This window comes from Gobio gobio (assembly GCF_949357685.1).
Source record: "Gobio gobio genome assembly, chromosome: 15".
Lineage (NCBI taxonomy): Eukaryota > Metazoa > Chordata > Actinopteri > Cypriniformes > Gobionidae > Gobio > Gobio gobio.
In genome coordinates this window covers 18,254,234-18,268,365 of record NC_137108.1, presented here as the reverse complement: position 1 = coordinate 18,268,365, position 14,132 = coordinate 18,254,234, and the positions used below count along the sequence as shown (strand labels likewise).

The 14,132-nt window shown below is 37.0% G+C and overlaps 1 protein-coding gene across 2 annotated transcripts in view; it reads right to left on the bottom strand.

The window, feature by feature from the left end:
• Positions 1–14,132, bottom strand: part of ncalda (neurocalcin delta a) — an 88,002-nt gene that overhangs the window by 11,110 nt on the left and 62,760 nt on the right. The window lies entirely within an intron of this gene.

The following is a 14,132-nucleotide window of genomic DNA, read 5'->3' as shown; positions in this document are numbered from 1 at the left end:
ATTTTTCAAAGGCTATGGCCAATTGTGAAGCCCACCAGTGACATTACAACATTCAGCAGTAGAAACACACTCAGTAACCAGTAATATTCCACTCAATGACCTGCAGCGGTAAAATCACTGTATGTGTGAATGGAGCATGAGCCAAATATATTTCAATGCTTTTGTGTTCCCTGGAAATGATATATTTGGGTAATTAAAATGTATAGAATTTGCGGGCATCAGGGAGCCGCTATCAATACACAGGGTATTGAAATCGCTTTTGAATGTACACTCGCTTTTTACTTTCACTTACCAATTTGCAATCACGCATACTCTGTGTATAGGGAGCGGCAGTACTGACCACACATTTTTTACTAGATAATTGGATCTCAATTAGGATCGCTCCGGATCTGTTCCTCAGACACTAAATCCTCAGACATGGTCAGTCATCTCACCTAACTATCTTCACATAAGTGAAATCTGATGAACGGAGTAATCCACTGCCACAGCAAGCCTAACAATGTCCCTTTATTTTCTGTGCCATTCCAAATTCAGATTTAGGCTTTGGGCACATCCCCACTCCTGATTATCTAATGCCTGCTACAAACTGTGCGAATTTGGCAATCCTATAGGTTTATTACAAATCACACTGTACGACATGGATCTAATAAACTTGGGTACAACATGCATGTAGACTGTACGATGATGACACCTATTGAATCGTAGGCTACGGCGCAAGTAGAGAAGAATAAAACGTCATCAGCATGCGCTAGTGATACACAAATAGAGCAAAGATGAATTACACTTTGGCAATTGTGGTTTTTATGTGCACTGAATAAAGAGGAAGCGAAAGAGGAGAATATGGACGCAGTCATAGCTAGGGAAAAGAGGCCAATTTGGCATGCCAATTTTGCAAATGGAGCTTGAGGTAAGCAGTTTTAAGTTTTAGCGTTATGTCGCATTGATCAATATGCCGTTCATGTTGCATTTTTATTGGCTAGTCAGTAGATGTAGGTCGCAGCAGCAAACACACTATGGCTGCGTTTGATACCTACAAAATGCTGCCTTCGGAGGACACATTTCAAGGCAGGAAGGCATCAAGGCACGTCTGAATCTAATGTTAGCTTCACTTCCTGTCTCCTGAGATACCTTCATCTGATCGATTTTCGAAGGCAGCATATTTGTATCCTTTGCTGCCTTTGCTATCCCACAATCCTGTGCCTTCCATTCTGTGACAGTTGAGCTGGGAAAAAAAGATGGTGTCCGAAAGTTGCGTTCGCTGGTCAGTTTGTGTGTAAATGTACGTTTTGTACCAACATTTTCCACTTCTGATGTCATTTCTAGCAAGAAATTACTAATGTAGTAATTAAATATTATATTAGTTCTTACCAAAGCTCTCTCTATTTTGCTGTAGATCATTAAATGGTTCCACTGCCTAAGAAGTCTGTCCGAAATTAGTTTTGTGAGGTGCCTTCATGCACAAACGCTGCCTTACAAGCCATTGTCTGATAAGGCAGCGAGGCAACGAGTCAGCTGCCTAGGTTTTCGGAAGCAACCATCAAGATGATCATGCTAAATTTTCGACACTGTCAGAAAATTATCGCAGGCTATCTTTGGTCGCAAGACTGTGACAACAGCTGTCTTTGAACCTCTCTCACTGTGCGACGTAGGATCACCTTCTAGGAGCCAACCACAGAAATCGCCACGATTGGTCATTTTGCGTCTGGGGCAGCCTAAAATCGTACAATGTGCACCTGGTATAAAAGTGTCTCAACCCTGGTCCTGGACAAAATCATTTTGAAAGTCTACTCTCAATCAGCTCCCTAGTTCAGTAGTCAGGGCGCTGATCAGGGAATCAAGTCAATGGACTGACTACCTGATCAATGCCCTGACTACTGAACTAGGGAGCTGATTGGGACGCACCCTTTTTCTGACACGCATTTCAGGTCCCTGGAGTTTGAATCAGATGTGTTTAATTAGGGAGACAAACAAAATGTGCAGTATTGGGGTTCCTTCAGGAGCAGGGTTGACAAACAGCATGACAAAATATTAGCAGCAATTCAACATTGCAGTATCTTTTGACAATGAAAACCTTACAAAACATACTGACCAATTACGCACAACAACAGAAGATACACAAAGCAAAACTACAGCATAAAGCCATACACAAATGGGTCTGCTCAGGAATCCATTTAGCATAGCAGCTGCATCATCATCTAAAGATGAGTGTGTGTGGCTCCATAACAATACCAGAAAACATATTACAAATACTCCTAGGAATACAAGACGACACCTTTTATCATGCAAACATAGGTCCCTAGAGATGTTCCCTTTCTGCAGAATGAGAAAGTCCACAAAAATTCTGTTAAGAAAACAAATAAACAACACTTGGACACTTTTCTATGTGCTCAGACTTACACCTCCATTTCTCAAAGTACTTGAAGTTTTTCCTTTATAAAAGGTGCAATAGCTAACTACACATTTTAGGATTTAGTATCAGACAAATGAGCCAGAACATAAATAAAAACATGCCAAAACAAAACCAACAAAAACATTCTGATAAATCTGAAAAGGACAAAACATATCTAGACATAAGTGTCTAGCAATCAATAAAAATGGCAAAACACAACTGAAAAATGTGTCCATGAGACAGGTCATTCACAGTCCCCAGCTGTAGAGCCTCCATTCAGGCCGGAAGGTCTGGAAAGCCTCAGCTGTTACGTGACTTCTGATGTGTCTATATGCAGGAAGTGACTCCCGTTTCTCATTTGGGTCATTGATGTTTGGACTAATCGGACAATTGTTTCACTAAAGTTCTAGGCAGACGCATATATACACACACACAAAACAATACACAGTACACAACGTAAAATGTAAATACTTTTAAACAAGCCGAATGAATCGTGCACTGGAACTGAGGGGTGAAGGTTAGGCCATAAGAGGAGAAATGAGCACTCACTGTTTGATTAGAACTGGAGTGTAGCTCTTCAAACTAAAGAACACTTGTAGATCTGAAACTGCTTTTCTGAATGACCCACACAAGTACTACACTACACCCTGTCTTAACTGTTTGGTAAAATGAAGGGAAAAACCTTATTGCTGTAGCGCTTTCATAAAACAGACCAAAGAACAATCAGGCAAATGTTATAGCAATTTCATCATGAACAGGTGCAGTGTAAAAAAGGGCACATTCACTCTGGGCTTTGATTCTGGGAAAAATAAATGCCATCAAATTGCCAGACAGCCTCCTGTATCAATGCAAGACTGAGCATTTGAAGTTCTCTGAAATGTATAACCATTATAATTTCTCGACTCCAGTGTCTGCTTTATAAATTCCTTTGTTTATAGGCATTAGGCTACTAGTACATAAGATAGTAGTGCTGAAACAGCATTTTTGTCAACCATTGGAATTATTTTTAATCATCCATCAATCAGTTATTTTAGGCCCTATTTAGACCTGGTATTAAGATGTGTTTTTGTTCGGATCACAAGTGGACAACGCTAAATACAAGTATAAACGTTTTGAGGTTGTTCACTTTCAACTACTTCCAGAGGTAGTTGAAAACGCATTTGACCAGATTGCTTTCGTAGTGTAAATGCTCATGTAGTCGAATGTGTTCGAACTGCCACAAAAGACCGCCTACTGACCAAATGTGTACACATTATGGGAAGTGCACAGACGGGATCTAAACTTTGTCGACTGAAGACCCAAGTTTGAATTGGACCCAAGTTTGATGGTTGAAAGTGGATAAAAGAGACAGATTAAAACACCAGGTGTAAATAGGAATGTGTGTCCCTCGTCTATTGTGATCAGATGGACCAAAATGCATCTTAATACCAGGTGTAAACAGATCCTTAAATTCTCTATGCTAATTTCAGATAAATACATTTTTGAAAAACTATTCTAAACATAAATCATCGTTATTCCAAGTATGAATAATGCCAATATATTTGGATCACACTCAGGGTTCACACTTGGCAGGTTTGGTTGGATTTAAATAAACTCTGGTGGGATTGCTCTGGTAGTGCAGTTAATTTCAATAAGTGCGAACACTGTCCACTTGTTTGACGCACAGTAAGGTTTTGAATCGGATGGCAGAGATCCACTTTTTAGAAGGTCCCTGTCCACTTCCAAACAATTTCTGGTGTGGTTTGACTGAAATATGAAATGAAACGGACCAAAGACCAACGTTCTGTTACAAATTATATGTTATAAAAGCGTATCCTTATTTTTGTCCCTTAGGTTTGGTGTTAAAAATGACAGTGTAAATGCTAAGCTAACTATGTCTAAAATGTATAATTTTCTATATGACAGTAACAATGCTACTGACCAACATTGACTTGTGACTTAAAGCTGCAGTCCATAACTTTTTTTGGTTAAAAATTATCCTAAATAATTGAGCAAGTACACAACAAGCTAGTATTAAAAACGATCTCCTTACCTTAGCCCGATTCACAATGGTAAGCTTGTAATATTGTGTTATAATTAGAGTGGTGTGGTGGATTTCTGTGTCACGCCTGTATACATAAAGAAAGAGTCCGGCTAGTAGTAGTAGTAATGCACGCGAGGAGCGTGTATACCGCATGTTCTTCAGCGGATCATTTCTAGCCTTTTCTCACAGCAGCTGGAGTAATGAAACTTAATTTGTTCAGATGAAATTTCTGGTGAAAATTCTTATTTAGGTTATACTCCAAGACGTGGAATCTGTGATTCTGAAGTACAGTATCCACACCGGTGCGGTGACCTACAGCAAAACATTCCTTCGCACTACGTGAGCCGTGTCTCACGTACAGATGATAACTCCGCAAATAACTGCAATTGTAGGTTTCAAACAGAGATGGCGACAGAGGCAAAACTTACGGACTGCAGCTTTAAGAAAACATAAATCTGTAAAATATGTAGATTGTGTTGTAGAGATACAGAAGCTCTTCCTTCTGTTTAGTGATTACTGTAAATCACACAAAGATATTGTTAAAATCATTAATAAAAAGGAAAAAGTAAATGCAGACGGCATATGATATTGCCATTTGTCTTTTGAATATTAGACAAAGTTGAAAGGAAACTACTGACGGAGAAAAAAAAAAAGTATTTTACGTGTCTGCTGTGCCGTGGCTTTGACAAATGCTATTCTATTGAAATGAGACTGTTACCAAGTAATAGGCTGGCGTGCAACAATGACATGTAACAACGAATACTGGTTAATTATTTTGCATGCCAGTAGTACTGCTCCTTCAGATCCAAGTTGGCAGTTCTTGGTGCCGTCAAAAATCAGGCTTGTGAAACTAATAGACTAAACAGGAAAATGTATCTGCTGCTGCTGATGATGATTTAAAAATATAAAAAAATCAACCAGAGATCTTTAAAATTGTCAAGGTTTCAAACACTTGGAACGGAAACATTCTGCATACAAGCCATTCAAATATAGACTGAGTGAACCCAGCCTGATCTGCCGCCGATTTGATTTCGCCCTGCAGCTCAGGCTGGAAACCTGTACATGTATTCATTTCTACTGCTTCTGTTACACTTTTGCGGGAACCAATCACAGACTGGCTTATCCACCTGGCGCGCTATTGGCGGGTTTAACACGATGACGGATAGAGAAGTGATGGGCCGTTGCCCGTTGATCACACCTCTTGTGGTCTGATTGGTTAAAGGACTATCCAATTGCGTACAGAGTCATTTGAATTATGCTCGTATATCATGCCTCTTGTGCAGTAGAAAATAAATAGCAGACTCCCCAGACCAATGTTCAATCTTAAATTGAGCTTGGCCTGGTGATAGCCAGACAAATTCAAAATACATAAACTAATACATAATAAAGGTCAAATTAATACTTTTATTCAGCAAAGACACATTCAATTGTCAGTAGAGCCTTTTACATACAATTAAGAATAAAATTACTATTTCAAATAAATACTGTTCTATTTAACTTTTTACACAAACACAAAAAAAATGCATAAGTTTCCACAAAAATATTAAACGGCACAACCATTTTCAACTGTTATGATAAAAAAATAAATGTTTGACCGAAAACTTATTTTAAAATGGAAGACAGTTATTATATTATATTATATTATATTATATATATATATATATATATATATATATATATATATATATATATATATATATATATATATATATATATATTATATTATATTATATTATATTATATTATATTATATTATATTATATATTATATATATATATATATATATATATATTATATATTATATATATATATATATATATATATATATATATATATATATATATATATATATATATATAAAATCACAATGTTACTGTTTTTTCTGTCAAACCTGGGTGAAAAAATAAAAATCTTGTAACCTCAAACGGCATTTTTATTGTTTGCATATCTTAATAATATTATATGAATATATAAATATATCAATATTATATGAATTTCACAATACTCAGTAACTCATTAAACTATAAATTAAGGTTTGGTACTGACGTTTGTCGTCACGGAACAAAAGATGCTTTGTAAAATATATCATTAACCCCTTAAGGCAAAACCAAGGCACACCTTTTTTTTCATTTGACTAATAATATTTGAACTCTGCTATTTCAACACTGAACAAAGAACAAGATTAAAAGCAAATGGAAAGCCTGGAACCAGAAGAGTATAGAATCCAAACAACCAAATTGTTCTTTAACTACATATAAAAGCAGACAGGAACTGAATTCCCTATTGAATCACTGTGTGTCTGCCCAGGAACCTGGCCATTCAGTCTAATGATAGAGGCCATTAACATTAAACACAGAACAAGAGTCACATGAGAGAGTTCAGAATAGAGCCCGACCGATATATCGGCGGGCCGATATTATCGGCCGATATTAGGCTTTTTCCAAACTATCGGTATCGGCATTTATGATGGCCGATAAATGAATATTTTTTTAAAAATAAAAAAACCGGACGAAACACCTCTCAAACACATTGAGTGTTGGCGTTTCATAGTTTGTCCACCAGAGGGCGCTCTACAACGTGCCGGCTGGCAACACCACCAGCTGATCCAGCAGAGTCATGCTGAGCTTCAGCGCTCTGAGCGCTGCATTCACAACACAGATCATCCGCGAAATGCATGTAAGTTGGCAACGAGACATACATTGCTTGAATTGAATAACAGTTAAAAGAACATCCCCATCAGTTCTCTTAACTCAAATAACATGACACAATTTGTAACTGCCAAGTCCAGTTTTGCTGTTACATGTAAGCCAAGAGAGCTGGTAATTACGCTAGGTTACAGTTGACTGACTTATTTTACCTCGGACAATGTGACTGAATAAGATGTATTTCTTTAATAGTCTGACAGTTTGACATCATGAGACGTATCATCTCTCCCCTGCCCGTTATTTTGAAAAAGTATACATATTTCTAAATTATAACTTATCATAGACGCTAACCACAAAGCTAGCTAATGCCATGGCTATCAGTGGGAGACCGCTAACATTAATGCGCCTTGAAAAACACAACAAACTTATTCTGCCTAAATAAAGTAATGATTACTGTATTTATAACTAATTTGTAGTTCCAGTCTCTGCATTGTAAATCGTAAGTTAGGCTCGTGAAGAGTGAACGAAAGTGCGTGACTTCGTTCAGACGCCGCATTAACGAGTCAAATAATGGATTACACGAGTCATCATCAGTAACGTTAGTAGATTTTAGAAGGCAGGCAGCAAATGATGATTGAAAATGGTTTGTGGTAGCTTGATGGATAGAATTAAAAGTGCATGTAAAGGGATAAGCAAGTTGACATTGTAATTATAAGGTGGCTCATATTTATACTGTATATAGTTTATGTTTTGCTGTTGTTGTTATTTATCAGAACTTCTAGAACTTAACTGAATATTTTTTTTTCCAGTCTTGCTAAAAGTTATATTTATAAAGCTTACCACATCTATTAATACTGGTAACTTTGATTTTTTGTTTTTGTTAGCCTATTGTGTTTTCGTCCAAACGACTTTAAGTTTCATATCTTAAGTTTGTATTTTTATACATTTTATTTATCAGAACTTTAATATATTTTATGTTCCTCTGTTCTGTTGTAACAATAAAACAAACAAGTTTATTTTTAAACTGCATTATCATATTATTTTAGAGAGGCTGAGGGATCATGAATAACTACAAATAACTGATGTATAAGGGAAATCTGTTTGTGTTTTTTTACGCGTTTCTGTTATTTTATTTTTTTATTTTTTATATATATCGGCTGATATATCGGAATATCGGATTTTTAAGTGACCAAATATTTGTATCGGTATCGGCCTTAAAAATCCTTTATCGGTCGGGCTCTAGTTCAGAACATAAAGTCCAAGCAAGAAGCCCTTGAGTTGAGTTGAAGACTGAAACAGTCGATCCAAATGAAGATTTATAGTGCTATACATGTTTAAACTATATTTATCTGCAAACTGATAAGGAAAGCAGATGCTGAGATCACACCGCATTATATGAGCTAAATTCACAACGTTCTTTTAGATTTAATGTGTCATGTGCTAGGAAATAGTTTTCAGCTAAGAGGTGTCATGGCTGACAGGCATTAATTAAGTATCCAGCATTAATCCTCCTGATTAAACTGAACATCAAATTTAAACAAAGAGGACAGACTGGGGCTTAATTACAACACAGTTAGCAATGCTGTCATCATGTATAATAATGAATCTCTGTGACCTCTTGCCATGTTGCTATGGAAACAGACACTCCATGTAGCATTGGTTAGCAGAGAGAAAACAATAAAATCAATGAGGCTACAGATGTTTGCATCTCTAGACGGATCACTGCAGCTCCAAACGGATTTCCTCATAAAATTGGGATTTCAGCCATTTGGAGCCAAGAGACTAATGGTACAGTGATAGTGTTGCACAGGGAAACTATTGAATTTCTGACCTTTCATAGTTTGGTTTGTTTGTGATCCAGTGCAAGCAAACGTAATCTTCAAAATCATTAGCCAAGAATATTTGGGGAAAAACATTCATTGCTTAAGCAGTTAATTGCTTAACCTTAGATGACACGTCTATCTGACACCAGTATTTCAAATGTTGCCAAACTATTACTTTTTTTTTTGGTTTTTGAAATAAAGGTGAACTAAAATAAATATTAGATGAAGAAATGTTGAAATACTGCAATGAGTTGAAGTACTAAAATTACTAACATTTACAAAAAACAAAAAAACAAAAACTGAACTCTCTTTCCGCCATTGACGGAATCAAAAGACATGTGAAGAAGCAGCAGAAACAACCGATAGCATATGTAAGCAGACGCATATGTAAATCAATAATCAACACTCACTCCGGTCTGTATCTGATATGATCCATGTGGCTCCGCGCAGAAACCGTTCTCATGCATGTTGTTTGAATTCTCCACTGTTACCATTGGCTGAATCCGAAATAGCTTCAATCACTATTCCCTACGTTATCCACTAATACAGTTCACTTGTAGGAGTGAATGAAAACGAGTGCGTGCAGTCGGACAGCCGTTGAGTGTACATCAGCGGTACACTCGCGGTGCTCATTGAATGAGTGCACTCAATAACGTCCACTATGGTTTCGGACACCACTACAAATGGCTGTCCCTTCAAATAAAGCCCTATTTGAGGGTATAGGGGGCGATTTCGGGTTCACCCATAGGCTGTAATGCGATCTCAGCTGTGTCCTCACTACAGTGCAACAGTGAAACGGGACCCCTCTCAAACAGTGTCGCGCTGCGTTGCGAACGTTGTTTAAGCGACATATACCGGTATTGCGGTATCATCAAAATTCATATCATAAAAATAAACACCGGTATTCGGTATGAACCGGTATACCGTCCAGCACTCGGTATGAACCGGTATACCGTCCAGCACTAAAACAGATTATACTAAATATAATAAATAACACTGACGGAACTGGTGGAAACAACATCCTGTTTTCCCTTCTTGAAACGGTGTATAATGGCCACAAACATTCATATCGGCAGGTTGAAAGCAGATCTTCAAAAAAAATAAGGCCTTCTATCTGGGTGGTAATTTGCTAATGACAGAAAAATTTATCTAATTAAGCTCTTGCTGAACAGCGTCTAAAAGGTAGATCTTTGATGTCACACTGTGGATGCTTTCAGCTTCTTGCCATGTTGTAACAATCCTGCACCTTTAGTCCAGTGGATCCATGGCTTTTCCAGTTGTTCTTGATTGCTGGATAAGGATTTTATAGAAATGACCAAATACATACTTCAGAATTAAGCATAACTAGACATGATATTTCCAAGCCTGAAAATCTTAAAATTCCTTGATTTTCCAGAATTTTCATGACCGTGAGAACTTCGAACTAGAGAACTGGGAAATTACGACCTCTTGTTGCAAAAATGAGTAATTTTTCTGCTGACATGAACAGAACTTTAAGCCTAAAAACAGTGCTGTCTGATTTGTGTGATCACAAGGAAACCGAAATGCTCTAGAGGTTAAAGAGGAAGCCATCCTCTAACGAAAGGAAACAATTTCTTGTTCCACAGAATATCCTGACCTGTTCTGTCATGAGTGCAAAGATGTCCTGTGTCTCTGATATTTCGTTTTCCTCTGGGCGATATAACCCAGGGCAACAGTGATGATCTGTTGTGATGACAACCTTACTGGTGTAGTCACCAACTCTTCTAGCTTTTCAAATCATTCATTGTGCTCACATTCACTGTCACTGCACAAAGAAATAGAGGAACATGGTTCAACCGTTTCAAATCTCTTTTGCATGATTAATTTCACTTTTGCCCAATACTATGTCTCAGGTCTCATAAAAGAGTTTATGCATATTCGGATAACATTTATTGATTGAACAGCAGAAAATGAATAATCAATGGAAATCGACACCTGAAGTGACGTATGCAGTATGAAAGACATTGCAATAAAGGTTTTAGCAGTCCTAATAATTAGGGCTAAATGATCTCTTTATTTATTAGCAGTGTCTGCAAAATGATACCAGGCTAACCTGTAAAGCAACATACAGGGATAAACTCAAGATCTTTTTCAGCAGAACCATCTAGTTCTGTGGATGAAAAGTTTAAAAACGATTCTCACATTCAGTTCTGTCCAGCAGTGCATACTTTGCCCTCATTATCCATGGCACTCTACACACAACCAGTCTAAATTAGGAGCCTGGCTGCATTTCCTTCCATTAATATTATGTATATAATTGATCAAGGTCAGTTTCGCAAGTCTTTTTTTTTTTTTTTGGGAGTTTAGGAAAAAAGACTGTGAGAACACATTTGAGAAAAGGGAACTGAAAACAAGAAACCGACCTAAAGAATGACTAATATAATAATACCAGGCATTTCATGTTGGCGTGCCAACAAATAAACAATAGCACAGGAAAAAAAGTTTCCCACAGAGAGAGGAGAGCCAGGGAAACAAACAGAATGACTATTAACACTTCCAACTAACACTTCATAAATAGCGCAAACTAAGGAGGAACGCCACAGTATCCATTTTCCAAGTTTTCTGAGAACTGTATTTTTAGCAACAAATATGTGTTTGATGTGGAAGTACAGAAATATGGTGCTAATAAAGGTACAATTTAACCATTTCAGTTCTCTCTAGTTTAGGCCTCTGTCGTTGAAGACAAAGAAAAAAATGCTTAGCTAACGACATACTTAAAGCTATAAATTATATTTATAAACATATATAAATGTTTCTAGAAATGTACAAAATGAAGTGGGGGGTGGGGGCATTGGGGAAGCAGTGTGCAACAAAACAAGAACAGCTGTGTCCAGCTCTCAGCATGGTGAGGGATATTTTCTGACATGAGGAGCCCTGCAGAGAATGAGCTGGACACAAACAGGGCAACAAATGACAACCTGAGAGAAAATCCAAGCCGCTTTTTACAATGCAGTTTTTTTGTCCTTAAACACTTTCAGCAACTGAAAGGGAATTGAATTGGAAACAGCAGACATACTAACAGACAGACATACTTCTTCATTCTGATTTCATCAGAAATATACACAACATAAAGATCTTTCTAATCCCAAGTGCAAAAACTCATTCCAGAACCTTTTGTTAAAGGACGGTATTACTTGTGATAAGACCTAGTGAAGACCACTAAGTACACTATGCAAATGCAATATGTCAGGGCTTCAGACTGCGACCAAACAGTCGCATTTTACAAACTTTTTTACAAACTCCTGCTGGTGAAACTCAATTTTGTTAGAGGTCGCACTGGTGCGACAACCATGTTGCCCAACTGATAAGAGCTGGCATTTCTGTTACAGAAAGGGCAAACTAAACGAAAGCGGAAACGAAGCCGCACTACTCATTTGAATTGAGCTGCGTGGAATGTTTATCAGCTCAGATCAATATAGACAGCGCAGCGTGAGCTCATGCACGGGGCAACCTCGATCATGCAACACTACACAACACAGCACTGGGAGATCCAGTGACAGAGTTTGAATTTGCCACATAATTAATAACATTGCTACTGCGTGATCTAGTGGGAAGTGTTCGGCACAGAGTTCTGTTATACATACACATACATACATACATCCATACACAAACACACACACGGCTCGACATTGAGCCTGTTCAATCTGTCATTCACTTGTCCGAGTAAAAAAAAATGTGCTTGTCCGGATTTTTTTTTTGTAAATATAATCTATTCTGAAGCAATATTCTCAACAGTGTTCAATCAGCATTGACATATTTAAATATGCATATTTGTGATATTTTTACCTTTTTATAAAGGGCATTTTTCCAAAATCTTATTAAATATAGGCTAGCTTTCCTTTTATATTCTTAAATTTGATCTATAAATTAGAATAAGACACTATAGGCTGTTACCAATCAAATTAAATAATTTACACTGAAAAATTACAGCTGCATTAAATAATGTTATGAGATTATTTTAAATATTTTTAAATATACAAAATGTTGGAAAGATGAAACTAAACCACCAGTAGGTGGCAGCATGTGACTGTCTTAATGAGTGAGTCATTGAGTCGATTCGTTCAAACGGCTGATTCATTCAAGAATTAGGCGGTCGTTTACGAATAGGTCATTGAATCTTTGATTCAACCGATTCATTCAAACGCTGAATAATTCGGTAACACGCTGTTGCTGTGAGATGCGTTACGGTTCTGCTGTGATATTTGTTTGGAACTAGTTTCGCTGCTGAAATAGAACAAAAACAGTCCATATTGCATCTAAAATGTAAGTGACTTAATGTTAATTAATTGTTTATGGAACTGGCGTATTGATGTCATTTTCAGTCGGGATGGTATTCAGGAAAACAACACTCTTGTTAGTGTGATGTTGCTTAACTGTTTCATATGTTATAAATATAAAAACTACACAATTTTAACCGTGTATGTTAACTGAGTTTCTTTGTATCAGCGCTTGTTTTTGATTTTCTCCTCGAGAGGCTGTGCGAGCCTCAACAGGACAACTATGTAAACATCAGTTTGTTTTATTATTATCCACTATCGATCTCCACTTACACTAACTTAATGCAGAATCATTATTGCACTTTGGTGATTCCCTAGTTATTTTTTGTTTTGACGTTTAACTCAGGATACTTATACTAAAATAATTTTTCACTTCACTTCAGAAAATCCACTTATCCCGGACAAGAGGACAAGCGTTAATGTCGAGCCCTGTTATAAATATCTATATTTCTCAGATCAAACAGCGCTGACACAGAAACCAGGAGAAACCATTGTTGCATGAACGAAGTTAAGGGGTTCCAGTCCACAAATGATAAACATTCACAATAGATTTACTGTAGTAGCCTAACACACCATGGTATAGTGAAAAAAATAGTCTAATGTTCTGTTGAATGTTGTCATTATTCTTCTCAGGGTTCGTACAAACTTTTGAGAGCGAAATGTTCTTCACACTTTTTCAAGCATTTAAAAGCTCTAAATATTATCCAATTTTAAAATGTGATTAGTTGTAAAGCTAAAAGTTTAAAGGTGTAGACCACTGTGTGGCAAACAAGCACTTTTATAAAAAAAAAAATACATGAAATTACCACTATAAACAGTAGATGGCAGCAGATGAGCACTTATTTGACTTTCCCATTTCCACTCCTTAAAGGGGCGTTTTTCTGAAATTTAAACTCGCGACTGACACCTGTGGCCAAAAAACAGAACTGCTCTTATTTTCTGCTCGCTCTCGCA